This window comes from Callorhinchus milii, unplaced genomic scaffold (assembly GCF_018977255.1).
Source record: "Callorhinchus milii isolate IMCB2004 unplaced genomic scaffold, IMCB_Cmil_1.0 Scaffold5, whole genome shotgun sequence".
Taxonomy (NCBI): domain Eukaryota; kingdom Metazoa; phylum Chordata; class Chondrichthyes; order Chimaeriformes; family Callorhinchidae; genus Callorhinchus; species Callorhinchus milii.
In genome coordinates this window covers 43,413,298-43,428,390 of record NW_024704746.1, presented here as the reverse complement: position 1 = coordinate 43,428,390, position 15,093 = coordinate 43,413,298, and the positions used below count along the sequence as shown (strand labels likewise).

Sequence of the window (15,093 nt, the reverse complement as noted above, 5' to 3'; positions counted from 1 at the left end):
CTAGGGTGTGTCATTTCCACTTTTCGCAGCGTAATATACCGTTGATAAATTCCAGCATCAAATGAATATTTGTGCTGAATAATTTGCTTAAGCAGCTTAGCTGCAGGAAAATTACTCCCTTGATCCCTTTAATAATGCATGGTTAATAACATTCTCATAATATACCAGCAAATGCCATAGAGTGTGTTTGGCGATAGCACCATTAATTTTGGTAAGCTTCTCCCAGTGTATGGAAATTTATGAACAAATAAAACACACTGCTGAAAACATGACAGCATTCACCACGTAGCTCCAACTTCTTCTTTCTTTATAATAGAGCTTTCTGCCATTCCGCCCCTGCTCTGTGGAATTCCATCCTGGCATCCCTCGGATTTGCTCCCTCCCTCACCTTGACAAAGGTCCATCTGAAGATGTACCTCTTTCCGTGCTTTCAGTCATCTTTCCTCTCTGCACCCCTTTGCTTTCCCAAGCTCGGGTAGTCAAAGAGCTTTGGAACATCCTCCCAACGTGAAAGGTGCGATCTAAATGTAAATTGCAATTTATATACAAGACTCGATATCATTGTTTAACAATCTCTGGCATCAAGCTTTGTCATTGTTTATCGCTCTGAGACACTACCCCGCATAAAAGCCGCTATATGAATATAAGTTGTTTGTTGTTGTTGACATGCATGTGACAACTGTTCTGTCGTCATACCCACTGAAGGTTCATTACAAAACTCAGAACTTAATCACATCTTTCTATTTATCACCCTGAACCATCGAGGAGTGTGAAGCCAGGAACCACAGCTGGTACAACCCTATCAATGAGGAACTGCTATGCCCAAATGTAAAATGACAGAATAAGCTAGGATCCAGTGATAGGAAGTCAGGAAGAATTATTTTCTCCTTGAGGGATTTCAGAATTAAGTGCCAAAGGTGGCAATTGAAGTCATTCGGAGGCATTGAAAAGGGAATTAGGTGAGCCTATGCAGAGCAAGTGTATTGGAGTGAAAGAGCAGGAAAGTGTGATTGGACGGAGCTTTCCATCCACCCAATTCACCACCTCTCACTGAGCTAATGCATCTCCACAACATGTCCTCACTGGTAACACAGGAGGAATAGGACCACTCCCAGTCACCCACTCATTCACTGAGGAAGGGAAAATGAGCTCACACAGAAAATACAAACAAAATATACATGTGAATGAACACTGCACGAAATGCACCAAACAAAGCACATTAAAAAACAACCGATACGTGATTAAACATTGTTCAAAATGACTGTGCTGTTATTCACATTGTGCTTGTGATACAATCTGCCTGACTATTCATATCAACAATTATGCCACACATTAAACCATTTTTTCTAAAGTCATATCAGTTCCTTTGCATATTGAATGTTGAGGTGATTTGGGAGATTAAGTCAATGACAGTGTTCAGTTTCCTTTAGGGAATTGTTCTCATTAAAGAAGATAACTGCTGCCTCAATGTTTCTATTACAGTTAGATGGAATACATTTCATAACCCCCTCGGGCACATTTGTAAACCTGAGCAGTCTTGCTACATCTTCCAGGAACTAACAGGATCTTGACAACAAAATTCAACAGTACTTCTCAATAAGCGTTTCTTTGCAGGTGACTTTACACTCACGATGAGCAACTAAACATTTCAGTGCACTTTTTAAAATGCTGTTAAAAAAACTAAGAAGTTTGACCATTAAACTGCCAAATAGTAATAAGTTGTATTTTTACAGTGCATTTCCCATAAAAAATAAATCTCTCTAAGCATTTTACAAGGTCTGATGGATTAGAATTCTGGGGGATTGTTGGCCAGGATACCAGGAGAGAGAAACTTCCTTCTCTGTTCAGGTGGATTTTTAACATCCACCTGAACAGGCAGACAGAGCTTTGGTTTAACGTCTCATCCAAATGACAGCACCTCCAACAATGCATCAACCCCAGCATTCATCGGAGTATCATTTTCGACAATGTGAATCCAAGTCCCAAAGAGGGATTTGAACCCACAACCGTCTGACTCAGAGGCCAGAGTGCTACCAATTGAGCCAGATTATATTAATTGCAATACAACAATTTATTCCCAAACGTTATATAAAAACTAAGTTTCATCCTCATGTGAACCAGGATGATTGCGCACAAAAGGCACAGGCACACTGATAGGCTCCAGAAAGTAGATTGCGAACACTGCCAAATTTTCAATGCTAAATTGACAACTGGAGCAAACAACGAGGCACAATGGAACCACTTGCAGGATGATTGGGGATATTTTGAGAAACTGGGCCAATAGATGGCAAATGGTGTTCAATGTAATCAAAGGTGATATAATTAGTACAGTCAGAGGAAGCTAAGGTACGAGCTCAGAAGTCAAGTTTAAAACGTCAAACGGCAACTCGGCTGTTCCAATTATGGAAAATGCTGCAACGTAATTACGCAACACTCTGGTGGGCACACTGGACCCAGGCCAAGCTTGGTGCAGCACAGAGATAGCTGTGTACAAAAAGACTGGTATCTGGCTTTACACTGGAGTCAAAGTGGGCCAAGCAGATAAGGGCTCTGCCATGCAGAAGTAAATCACTGCTGTCAGTGAGGAGCTGAATGCAGCATAAATGTACCGGGACATCTGTGTATCAGGGCACTGTGACGCAGTTTCTTACCTTGGCCTACTTTCTAAGGAAGCTCTGATCTGGGATTACTTACATAAGTGAACAGAGATCAATATACATTAACACTTTTTAATAACAAGCATGGCGATTACATTCAGTCCACATCGCTCAGTCTTCTCCTCTCAGGGAACATAAAAGAGATTGCTATTGCAGTTAAGAGCTGCCAAGGGAAAAAACGAACTGGATGACAAGGAGGGGGAAAGAGCGAGTTGGAAAATATGAAAAAAATTGCATTTGAAGATTTATAATTAGATTTCACAAGCTAAATGCTTAACTAATAAAACAAACAACAACTTGCATTTATATAGTACCCTTCACTCAGAGTAGGATGCCAGAGATCTTACAATATGGAATATAGAATGAGAATATTATGTAATAATAATAATCCTTATGTTTGGAATAGCATCCTATCATGTTGTCAAGACACCTCAAAACTCTTCACAGGGTTTTACTATGAAGTATAGTGACTGTGTATTTGTAGGCAACTTAGTTGACAAAAATTGTGCACAGCCATGAAGAGAATGATTAATTGTAGTTGGAGTAGTGTTGGCCAGGACAATGGGGAGAAATTCCCTTTCTTTTTGAATAGTACCACTAGATCTTTAACATCTACCTAAACAGGCCAATGGAGCCTTGTTTCTTGTCTCATCCAAAAGATGGCACCTCCAACAATGAACTCACTATCTTCTCAGAGGCGAGTGTGACCACCTGACCCAGGCTGACTACAGATTATGGAGTTAGCTCAGTGGCTTAAGCAAGGGACATGGGACTAGAAGGATCCAGCTTTGAAATCTGTTGTAACTCAGCCCTTTCACCTGTTGGAAAGCAATAAAATAATAATCATGAATATAAAATACAGTTTGCTTTGAGGAGGTCGAGAGAGAGAGATTGTAGAGCCTACCTGGGGACTAGACTGGTTCCACGAAGACACACTGGCAAAGCAAGGGAGGTCTGCAGTAATGTGATTTGGATGATTGCTGGCCAGGATATTGCGAGAAATGTCATATATACATACAAAGATGCACGCGTGGGTACAAAAAAAAAACTGACAGCAAATTTGAAGCAATGATTCAATTCAACGCTTCTGCTGACAATCAAGCGGCTCAGATTTGATGCTCAATCTTTACGACAATCAGAACGTGGGATTCACTGTCACCAATCGATTCTGCTTCAGCTGCAGCATTTCTGTGCTGTTAAATACAATCGCAGAAGAATCAATACCAAATTTATGTGCATTCTAATACATTCTGTCTGCGAACAGCAACCGCATGGGCAGAAATAACCGCTGACCATCTTTTCCCCTCTTTCTCCTTAGGGTACAACAAATTACTTATTGCAATGAAGCCAGACAAAAATGATACTAGTTTGTGTTTTCCCCAACATGATTAAAAGCACAGCATTTCATCTGAGCCTCTGGATATACACATCACTGCACATCATTTGTTGTGCTTCATACTCATCTCTACAGGAAATTAAATTCATTTTGCATCCACTGTACAGATTCTACTCAACTCTTCCAAAGGGGAAAGACCCTTGTAATCAATAATAAACCTTGTATTAACAAATCCAATATAAACTTTTTTTCCCCCTTCAGTAAATATTTTTATGGCAATTTAAGCAGACTTGAGATGTGATCAAATCCATTATATGCCTCGTTAAAAATAATCTTTACAGCACCTTTCACGTTGAGAGAACGCTTAAGGGCTTTACAGGATTTACTGTGTGTTTTACAGGAGAACACAGCAGACCCTTTCGTGCAGTAATGTTCCACAAACAGCCATGAAATTACAGATTTTATCTGGGGGATTGTTGGCTAGGAAACCCTCGAGGGGTGCAATGGGATCTTTAACTTCCACCTGAACAGGCAGAAAGCACCTTGGTTTAACGTCTCATCCAATTTCTGTTGTCTTCTTTTGCCAATGAGATGTGTTGACAGACAGAAACAAATGGCACCTCTCAATGACTGACCATGTTACTAGGGCTGAAGCCTGATCAATTTGTCAGTCTTGTTGACAGCACTGCCACAGCGCTACACTGAAATGAGTTCACTTACCTGTGAGTTCAAATTACTCAAAATAAAGAACACATTCACGCAGGTGATGAAGCCCCACAATTTGCAAAATATTCATTGAGTAGCATAAACAGAGTCTCTGGAAAAAACTGTTGCTGGATCCACCCGGAGAGGATGGTATGAGCTTTGCAATTCGTGAGCCTCCCACAATAAAACGCAGAAGTAGCAAATCACACTCGGCTCACTTCTCTGCCTTCACTGTGAGAAAGACCAGGAATTTTGAACAGAAGAGAATAGGCCCGAAATTCCACCAAGTCTCAGCGGATAAAAACATTTTATCTTAATTTTTAGAATATTGCAGAGTTGTGAAGAATTCTCAAGTTGAGTCTTAATTTGGAAGCTTAAATACTGTAGAAAACTGGTTTCTGAAGAAAGACAGTTCACGTGGATGTTAAAGATCCATGGCATTCTTTGAAAAACGTAAGGAGCTCTTCAGCCCAAAGATGCCACAGGTGAAGGATATAATTTATTTCACAAATATTTGTGTGATATTTCCAGGCACAAATGGATGCTATATTTGCTCACAAACTGTCACTCTACCACACAGAAACCTGGGGTATTCTTTGCTTCAAATGCTTCAAGACGTTTGACATTGTAAGCACTGGATGAAATGGAAAGATCATTATTATAATGTGCGCAGAAAGAGGAAATGGGATGAGAAAAGATGTCTTGAATGAGGAGTCCTGTAGCTCAGTGGTTAGAGCTCTCACCTCTCAAGCGAGAGACCTGGGCTCGATTCCCGGCAGGGCAAAACTTTGGGCAAGTTTTCTTACTCCACACGCCTAACAATAAACCCTCAAGAAAAAAAACAATAATAAATTGGTCACTTCAATCCACGACTGTTTGTGGGACACTGCTGTGCGCAATTTGGCTGCCACATTTTGCCCACAAATATACAGTCAATTCACTTTACAGTATATTCTGTGAAGCGCTTTGAGACGTTGAGAAGATGTGAAAAGCGCTATATCAAATGCAAGGATTATTATTGTGATTATTAACTAACATGGTGCAGTGGCTTCCTTTTTCATAATTCTATATCATCACTGTCATGACCAGGGCAATGCTGTGAAATGTCCTGCATTAATACGTAATTGAGAAGATAATATTCTTCTAAACCATGAGACAGCTGCTTCACTCTATTTTCATAAGGTGTTACCTGCCACTCACCCACACCTCTCTCACTGTCAGTTGGAGAGCTATGTTTCAAACCCATGATGTCCGTTGAGCAACCCCTCTCCACCCCCCGCACGCACAATCACGGACAAGGCTGGAACAATATGACAGCACATTCCAAATGATTCATCATCTCCAACCCATGATGGACTCTTGACTCAAAACACAGAATCTGTCTTATTCTTTATATAATAATAATCCTTGCATCTGATACAGAGCCTTATCATCTCATTGAGACATCTCAAAGCACTTCACAGGATATACTATAAAATGGATTGACTGTGGATTTTGTGGGGGAAACAAGGCAGCCAATTGCACACAGCAACGTCCCACAAACAGCCATGGAGTGAGGGTTCAATTTTATTTGGGGGATTGTTGGCCAGGACACCGGGAGAAAAAAATTCCCTTCTCTTTTTGGATAATGCCATGGGATTTTTAACGTCCACCTGAACAGGCAGATGGAACCTTGGTGTACTGTCTCATCCAAAGGACAGCACCTCTGGCAATGCAACTTCGCCCCAACACTGTATTGGAGTGTCAGTTTAGATTATGAGATTCCAAGCTCCGACGTGGGACTTGAACGGACAACTTTCTGACTCAGAAGCGAGTGTTCTACCACTGTACCAGGCTGACATATAATAATAATAATCCTTGCATTTGATATAGCACCTTATCATTGAAATGCATCAGCAATACTTCTTAACCTCTAGCATAGTTTTTGTATTGGTTTCTGTTGCCAATGAAGTGCATTGATGAATGGCACCTCCCACTGACTGACCATTAGAGCTGAATGCTGATGGGATTTGTCACTCTTGTTGACACAGGGAATACATTGCCTATTGTTCAGTAGCACTTTGATAGGTAAAAAGTAATAGGTTTCCCACAATATCAATGCCAAATTACTGCCTTATGAACAGTGAAAATATCATCCCTTCAAAGCAAACCCAAGGTTAACTGACGGAACAGTCCTAATTTGAAAATGTTAACTTCAGTATCTTGGGTACATTTTAAATCATTTCCATAAATTGCTTCAGAAGTAAATCTAATTTTATCATTATGGTTAAAAAAGCTGATAACTGAATGCTCTAGTATCTTCTATTAACACTCACACTCCAGTATCTGATATTAATGGTCACACTCCAGTATCTTATGTTAATGCCGATAGTAGAAGATGCTATCCTCTGAAAAATACCCAGAAAGAATGCTATCCTCTGGATGAACTTGCCATTCACCCCATGACTGTTTCTGGGCCTTTGCTGTTGCAAAATTTTGCTGTGTTTCCCTAGGAAAATGGTATCTACACTTAACAATGTAGTACTTACTAATGCAGTGATTTGAGATATTTTTCACATGTTAAAGACACTATAAAAATGCAAGTTCTTTTTTTCCATACCCATACATTGAAGAAATAACAGGAAATACCTGTGCTTCTCCATTCACAGAGTTGGCAACAAATGTTTACACATCGTCAAACAAGGAGAGGCTTGATTACTAATAAGAGTTTACCCAAGGATCATTGGAACTGCACCATTTGAGGATTGATGTGCCTTCAAGCCAAGTTTTGGATACATTATGATTTAAGCTTAAACTAGCACTAAGTACAAAAGTCAATCTGAAATCCTCTCATCCAAAAGGCCTTTAGGGAAATGCATAAATGCAGATCTGGAGCAAATACGACCGCATAATGGAACCCAAACACTTTTTTCGGGTCACTTCTAGAAAGAGAAATTCAAGAAATTTAAAATATTTGAATTGTGCAGCATTATGTGTCTCATACAATATGAAAACATGCTGTAATATCTGGTTCTATTATATAGCCATATAATAGTTATTTCAGCTCACAATTGTTTTTCAACTTCCTTTTGCAAATGCCCAGAAAGAAATGTTTCAATCTATTGTTAATTTCTGTTGCCACCATTGGTACCATGCTAAAATAAACTGCCCATATTCACAGATTTAAGTTAAGTGTATGCAAACAAATGGTTGGAACAAGCATGTAAATTTAATAATAAATTAGCCAGCGCTATCAATCACACTATGGGGCAAATTAGGTTTCAAATAGTAAGATATGAAGCTTTTTTTCCCCCCACTCTGACAAATCATGCACTTCCGAAAGATTTCCTGTTATTCCCTTTGAAAACATTCTTAAATGTTCAGTGGACTATTTTTGTTTGTTTTGAATCACACAACGCAATGACTTATACGATTTGAAACTAAATGCCATTACAATGACAATGGCATAATTTAAATGCTATGCCAAAGACAATTTTACAAAGGCAATTGAACAGTAGGATTGTAATTGGATAGGGACCAATCATCTTTTTTTAAAATTGTGTTACAATTTTCACATTTAAAACAAATAGATGCATCACAAACACGTGTCACAGCTAAAGCTGCAAGGTACCGTGACATTGGTTCAGAATTCATTTATTCCTTCACCCTGCCGCTCACTGACCTCCGGAGCAGAAAAGTGGCTTATGTCCAGCCCCCTAGCTATCTTCTTGAGTCAGCCATAGGGATAAGTTGCCAAGTGCCTTCCTAACTGCTGCTCCCTCCTTTCAATTCTCTTGCCATTTGGAAAAGGGCCTCGTCTTCGTCCACCAACAATGCTAAAAATGTCTTTAACACAATATCTTTCAGAAATGCAAATTTTTGAGAGTGGAGACAATTGCTTAATATCGTGGAATTTTCCGCCTAATTTGCAAGTGCTCAGTGGCACGACCCACGTGAAGGGTGCTATGTAAATGCTTGTCTTCTCCAAACAGCCAGGATGAGAATGGGCATGCAAAGTGGAGGTTCGTGAACGTAGATGGTGAAACTCACTGATCCATTCAACACTGTCATTTCTCTTGTATTATAGTTTTCAGGAAGCGGTGGAAAAGCCTGTCCAAATATTTTCTCACTCTCTCATTTATTGCGAGGGTGGGAGGGGGGGGGGAAGTTATATTTTCCTTCCACATATCAACTCGCATTCCAATTCCAGCATCTCTGGGTTGCTGCCAGCCACAAAGCCAGAATCTCTGTGCAATTAATGAAGGTCAACAATCGGCGTACACGAACCGCACACACGAGATTCAAGGTACGTGAACAATTTCTCCGACCTTCATGTCCCTTTTCACCAAAGAGCTGGACCCAATGATTCTGTGTGCCAAGGTTTAAAGAACTGCAAAAAGCAAAGCTTACAAAACTGGTCAAGTTAAAAACAAATTGACTTTTTCCTCATTTGTTAAACCAATGAATTGGTGTAACGCAGGAACGACAGATCTGTGACCCACGTGTCCAAAGTAAAATGTAGAGGCATTCAAATCCTTAAATGTGACCTGCCATTTAAAGGTGGTGTCATTTTCCCCATTCAACACAAGAGTTATCTTTCATTCTGTGCATGTGAGTGTTCTGTGCAGCTGGGCACAACGGCAATAATAATAATAATAAACCTTGCATATGATGTAGTGGCTTTTCATGTCATCGAGACGCCTCAAAGCACTTCACAGCATATACTATAAAAATAATTTGACGTTGTGTTTTGTGGATGAAACAAAACACAATGCCCAATTCGGCACATGCAGTTTGGGTGGTATCCAGCTAAAATGAAATGCAGAAGCCAGAGGAAGGCACTAGACGTGAATGACTGTCGCCTTTTATTTTTGGTCAGAAGTGCCACCATCTCCACCAGTTTAATGCCAAACACATTGAAGTAGGATTTTTTTTGCCTTTAATTTTCTCAAAAAGGAATGGACTCCAAGTGGGTTTAGCAACTGTACTTTGCAGCAGGCGAACCCCATCTTATGTCATTTATTGCACACAAACCCAGAAGGGTGCCCATTGCTGCTCCTCACGTCAAAACTACTCAAACTGCTTTCACAGTAATCAGCATTAAATCGAGTGACTGTGCGGTTGTAGGCAAATGAGCCAGCTACATTACAAACTGAAATTTCCCCCAAACAACGATAAGATGAATGACTAATTTGTCTGGGGAACTGTTGGCCAGGACGGCAACAATTTATCTTGATATTAACACCAGTTTTTCACAATTGCAGCTCAGGTGTACATTTAATGCAACACATACTTCAATTTGTTTTACATGCAATAGTTACAAAAGCTTTGTTTAAAAAACAAATAAGCAACATTTCACACTTTATAAGTAAACATAGGCAATTTATCAACATACTGTGCAGGCTGCAAATCACATTTCTTTAACTACAGTAAGTTTCTGTGTAAATAAATATGAGTAAAAATACTAATGTGGAAGAGAATGGTTGATAAAATAAGTGTTGTATTCAGCAAACCCATCATAACAATATTTGCTGGGAAGGCAAAGAATGAGACAGATAACCTGAATTAACTAAAGAACTAACTAACAAACATTTATGTATCGCTTCTATACAAATTACATTTGTATATCGCCTTTCACGTCAGGAGTACCTCCCAAGGCGCTGGACAGTCAGGTATTTGGACCCCAGCTGGGGGTTGGGGTCAGGAGGGATGGAGGGCTAGGGGTAGGAGGGTGACCAAAGGTGCGGTCAAAGAGGGTCTGGAGACGTTAATAAAACTTAAATATTATTGACACTGAAATATGGGGCAGGAGGAGCATTACATTGAAAGAGGTAATGTACTTCAACAAGCTATTAAAATGAGGTTCTGTTCACTTGGACGTTAAAGATCCTATGGCACTAATTGAAAATAGAAGGGAGTCTCTCCTGGTATCCTGGCCAACAATTAATCCACATAAAACTGGTCATTCACTTTATGGGTATTTTGGGGTATACTGCAGTGTGCAAATCAGCTCTCGCTTTCACCTAGAAAACGGAGCCAACTGCAATTGACGCAAAATTCTGTTTCGTGCTTGGAGCCGTTTTGAAATGACCAATGCTATATTATTTAATATTAACGGCGCATCCTTCTAGTAAGTCGCTGTTTTTCTCACAGACGGTTAATAATTAATGACCAAAAAAAGGCTCAGCTACTCAGAAGGGAGAGAACAAGCCACAAGCCCAGAAGGCATCCAAAAAAGCTAAGAGAGAGCCATCAGGGAAAACTGCTTTTTGGTGCTTGTGGTAATGAGGAGAGAGGAGAGGTAGAGAGCAAGGTGGAGAGGTAGAAAGCAAGGTGGAGAGGTAGAGAGCAAGGTGGAGAGGTAGAGAGCAAGGTGGAGAGGTAGAGAGCAAGGTGGAGAGGTAGAGAGCAAGGTGGAGAGGTAGAGAGCAAGGTGGAGAGGTAGAGAGCAAGGTGGGGAGGTAGAGGGCAAGGTGGAGAGGTAGAGAGCAAGGTGGGGAGGTAGAGAGCAAGGTGGGGAGGTAGAGAGCAAGGTGGGGAGGTAGAGAGCAAGGTGGGGAGGTAGAGAGCAAGGTGGGGAGGTAGAGAGCAAGGTGGAGAGGTAGAGAGCAAGGTGGGGAGGTAGAGAGCAAGGTGGAGAGGTAGAGAGCAAGGTGGGGAGGTAGAGAGCAAGGTGGAGAGGTAGAGAGCAAGGTGGAGAGGTAGAGAGCAAGGTGGAGAGGTAGAGAGCAAGGTGGGGAGGTAGAGAGGAAAGGTGGAAGGGAGGCACTTGTCAGAGAAGATGATTTGACTGTGACTCTGAAATTGACAAGCGCGCACAGACCTTGACATGTGCAACACATCAGGGGAAGCACAGCCTGAATGGCCAACCCAGACTGAATTTTCTATTTATAACCAAATCTGCTACAGCCCCCACCCACCCACCCACCCACCCACCCGATTGCTCCCCCCAACAGCCCGATCCGAGTTGAGTCGGCACATTTAACGCATAACGCACACATCACCGCATCCCGCAAACTCAACTCTGAACCGATTAAACGCGGAGAGAGAGAAAGGGAAAGAGATAGGGAGAGAGAAGTGAGAAGGGTTGGGGCTGGTAGGGGTTTAGCCATCATTTCAGGGCGCAGTTGATGATGGGTGTGTGTTCCTGATTCCCCAAACAACAGGACAGGGTAATAAGCATTAAAAAAAACAGCCAAATTCTTCCTCTTCCTCACACCCAAAAAAAAATCACTCCAATATACAGTAACTGATTCCCAGTCTCTCCCCCAGTGCTTCAGACACACACACACAGACACACACAGTCACACCATAGACACAGACACTCACACACATAGACACAGACACACAGACACAGACACTCACACACATAGACACAGACACACAGACACATATAAACACACACATAGACACAGACACATAGACACACACACATAGACACAGACACTCACAGACACACATAGCCACAGACACACGTAGACACATAGACACACACACATAGACACAGACACTCACAGACACACATACACAGACACACATAGTCACACACACATAGACAGACACACACACACACACGGACACACACAGGAATGGATGGATTATCGGGAGTCGGGGGATTTAACGCTGCGACTGACGCCTCCTCGGCCACCAGACATCTTTCACTGAATCAGAAAAGCCCCCCCCCCCCCCCCTCCCCCCGCCACCCCCCGCCACCCCCCTCCCCCCCCACCCCCCTCCCCCCCCCCACGTCAGCTTCTTAGCGAATAAAGCAAAAAAAAAAGCCGCATTTTACCCCCATTCCACTGCATTTTACAACGCCCCCCCCCCCACCCCTCAAAAACACACACATACACATACACACACATACCTTTTTCTCGTCGTATTCCTTCTGGAAATGAACCCAAATCACCGAGAGCTGCACTGTACTGTATAAATACACTGTATGTGTGTGTGTGTATGTGTGTGTGTGTATGTGTGTGTGTGTGTGTATGTGTATGTGTGTGTGTGTGTGTATGTGTGTGTGTGTGTGTATATAGGTGTGTGGTCAGTGTTAAGCACCGCTGGCTGTGAGCTGCTCAAAACCCCCTTTTTCTCTCTCGCATCGCCTCCCCCCCAAAAAATATATATATATTATATATATATGTAAAAAATTATACAGATAGATAGATATTAAAAAAATTGAGAACAAGCAAAAGAGATGTTCTGAAAGGGAGGGACGAGGTGGGATGGGGATGGGGATGGGGATGGGGGGGAGAAAAGTAGGTGGAGGGGGTCCCAGTGAAGCCGGACCCTGTGCTGCTGCTGTGGCTGTGGCTGTGCTGTACTCACGGCCTCTGAAGGTGCGGGAGCGGAGATGAGGAGAGACACAGCGAGAGACACAGAGAGAGAGAGAGAGACCCCCGGGGATCAGGCGGTGTGTGATGGGCACAGCCTTCGCTCTGCTGCTCCCCCTTCTCGGCTGAGGGTTGTTTTCTGAAGGGCGGGAGTGTGTGTGTGAGGAGGGGGTGGGGGGGGGTGTGAGGAGGGGGTGGGGGGGTGTGTGTGAGGAGGGGGTGGGGGTGTGTGTGTGAGGAGGGGGTGGGGGTGTGTGTGTGAGGAGGGGGTGGGGGTGTGTGTGTGAGGAGGGGGTGGGGGTGTGTGTGAGGAGGGGGTGGGGGTGTGTGTGAGGAGGGGGTGGGGGTGTGTGTGTGAGGAGGGGGTGGGGGTGTGTGTGAGGAGGGGGTGGGGGTGTGTGTGTGTGTGTGGAGGGGGTGGGGGGTGTGTGTGTGTGTGAGGAGGGGGTGTGTGTGTGAGGAGGGGGTGGGGGTGTGTGTGTGAGGAGGGGGTGGGGGTGTGTGTGTGTGTGAGGAGGGTGTGTGTGTGAGGAGGGGGTGGGGGTGTGTGTGTGAGGAGGGGGTGGGAGTGTGTGTGTGAGGAGGGGGTGGGGGTGTGTGTGTGAGGAGGGGTGGGGGTGTGTGTGAGGAGGGGGTGGGGGTGTGTGTGTGAGGAGGGGGTGGGGGTGTGTGTGTGAGGAGGGGGTGGGGGTGTGTGTGAGGAGGGGGTGGGGGTGTGTTGTGAGGGGGGGGGGGTGTGTCTGAGGAGGGGGTGGGGGTGTGGTGTGAGGAGGGGTGGGGGTGTGTGTGTGAGGAGGGGGGTGGGAGTGTGTGTGTGAGGAGGGGGTGGGGGTGTGTGTGTGAGGAGGGGGTGGGGGTGTGTGTGTGAGGAGGGGGTGGGGGTGTGTGTGAGGAGGGGGTGGGGGTGTGTGTGTGAGGAGGGGATGGGGGTGTGTGTGAGGAGGGGGTGGGAGTGTGTGTGTGAGGAGGGGGTGGGGGGGGGGGGTGTGAGGAGGGGGGTGGGGGGGGGGGGTGTGAGGAGGGGGTGGGGGTGTGTGTGTGAGGGGGGGGTGTGTGTGTGAGGAGGGGGTGGGGGTGTGTGTGAGGAGGGGTGGGGGTGTGTGTGTGAGGAGGGGGTGGGGGTGTGTGTGTGAGGGGGGGGGGGTGTGTGTGAGGAGGGGGTGGGGGTGTGTGTGTGTGAGGAGGGGGTGGGGGTGTGTGTGTGAGGAGGGGGTGGGGGTGTGTGTGTGAGGAGGGGGTGGGGGGTGTGTGAGGAGGGGGTGGGGGGGTGTGTGTGTGAGGAGGGGGTGGGGGGGGTGTGAGGAGGGAGTGGAGGGGCGGTGGGGGGAGAGAGAGAGAGAGAGAGGGGATGGGAAGGAGGAGAGGGGGAGAGAAAACCTCCGACGCAAACCAAACAGTCCGGTGATGTGCGCCGCAGCCACAGCCGCAGCGCTCCGACTCCCACACACCTGAGCTCTCGGAGGTCTTATTCGTTGCTGCAGAACAGCAGCGACATCAGCGGCTGCTCTCTCTCTCCTCTCTCTTCTCTCTCTCCTCTCTTCTCCTCTCTCTTCTCTCTCTCCTCTCCTCTCTCCTCAGCAACAGTCAGTGTGTAGCCAACACACACACACACACACTCATTCACTCACCCGGGACTCCTCTCTCTCACACACACACTCACACCTCATCACTTCCCACCGCCCTGTAATATTTCATAATAATAATGATAATAATAATAATAATCCTTGCAATTGATACGGCGCTTTTCACGGCTTCCAGACGTCTCAAAGCGCTTCACGGACATATGCTGTAAGGTGAACTGACCGTGGGTTTGCGGGCGAAAACGCGGCAGCCAATCGCGCACGGCGGCGTCCCACGCATTTTACTCATCACTTTGGGAGGATTTTACTGTGAAGTGGAGTGACTGTGGCAAACTGCAGCACAACTGCGCACAGCAATGTCATCGAGATGTCTCAAAGCGCTTCACGTGTAAAGTGAATTGACTGTATATTTTGTGTTTTAAGATCTCACCTGAAGTACGGCACTTCCAACAATGCAACACACCCTCAGCACTGCATCGTTCACTTAGACAATGTGAGTTCAA

At 44.5% G+C, this 15,093-nt stretch overlaps 1 protein-coding gene across 15 annotated transcripts in view; it reads right to left on the bottom strand.

The window, feature by feature from the left end:
• Positions 1–12,658, bottom strand: part of nrcama (neuronal cell adhesion molecule a) — a 174,947-nt gene extending 162,289 nt beyond the window's left edge. For 7 of the 15 annotated variants that reach the window (XM_042335660.1, XM_042335664.1, XM_042335668.1 and 4 more), the window contains exon 1: positions 12,545–12,658. The gene's annotated coding sequence lies outside the window, so the exon portion shown is untranslated. The remainder of the gene's footprint in view (positions 1–12,544) is intronic. The other 8 variants (XM_042335669.1, XM_042335670.1, XM_042335674.1 and 5 more) reach the window with 3 other exon arrangements.
• Between the last annotated feature and the right edge of the window lie 2,435 nt (positions 12,659–15,093).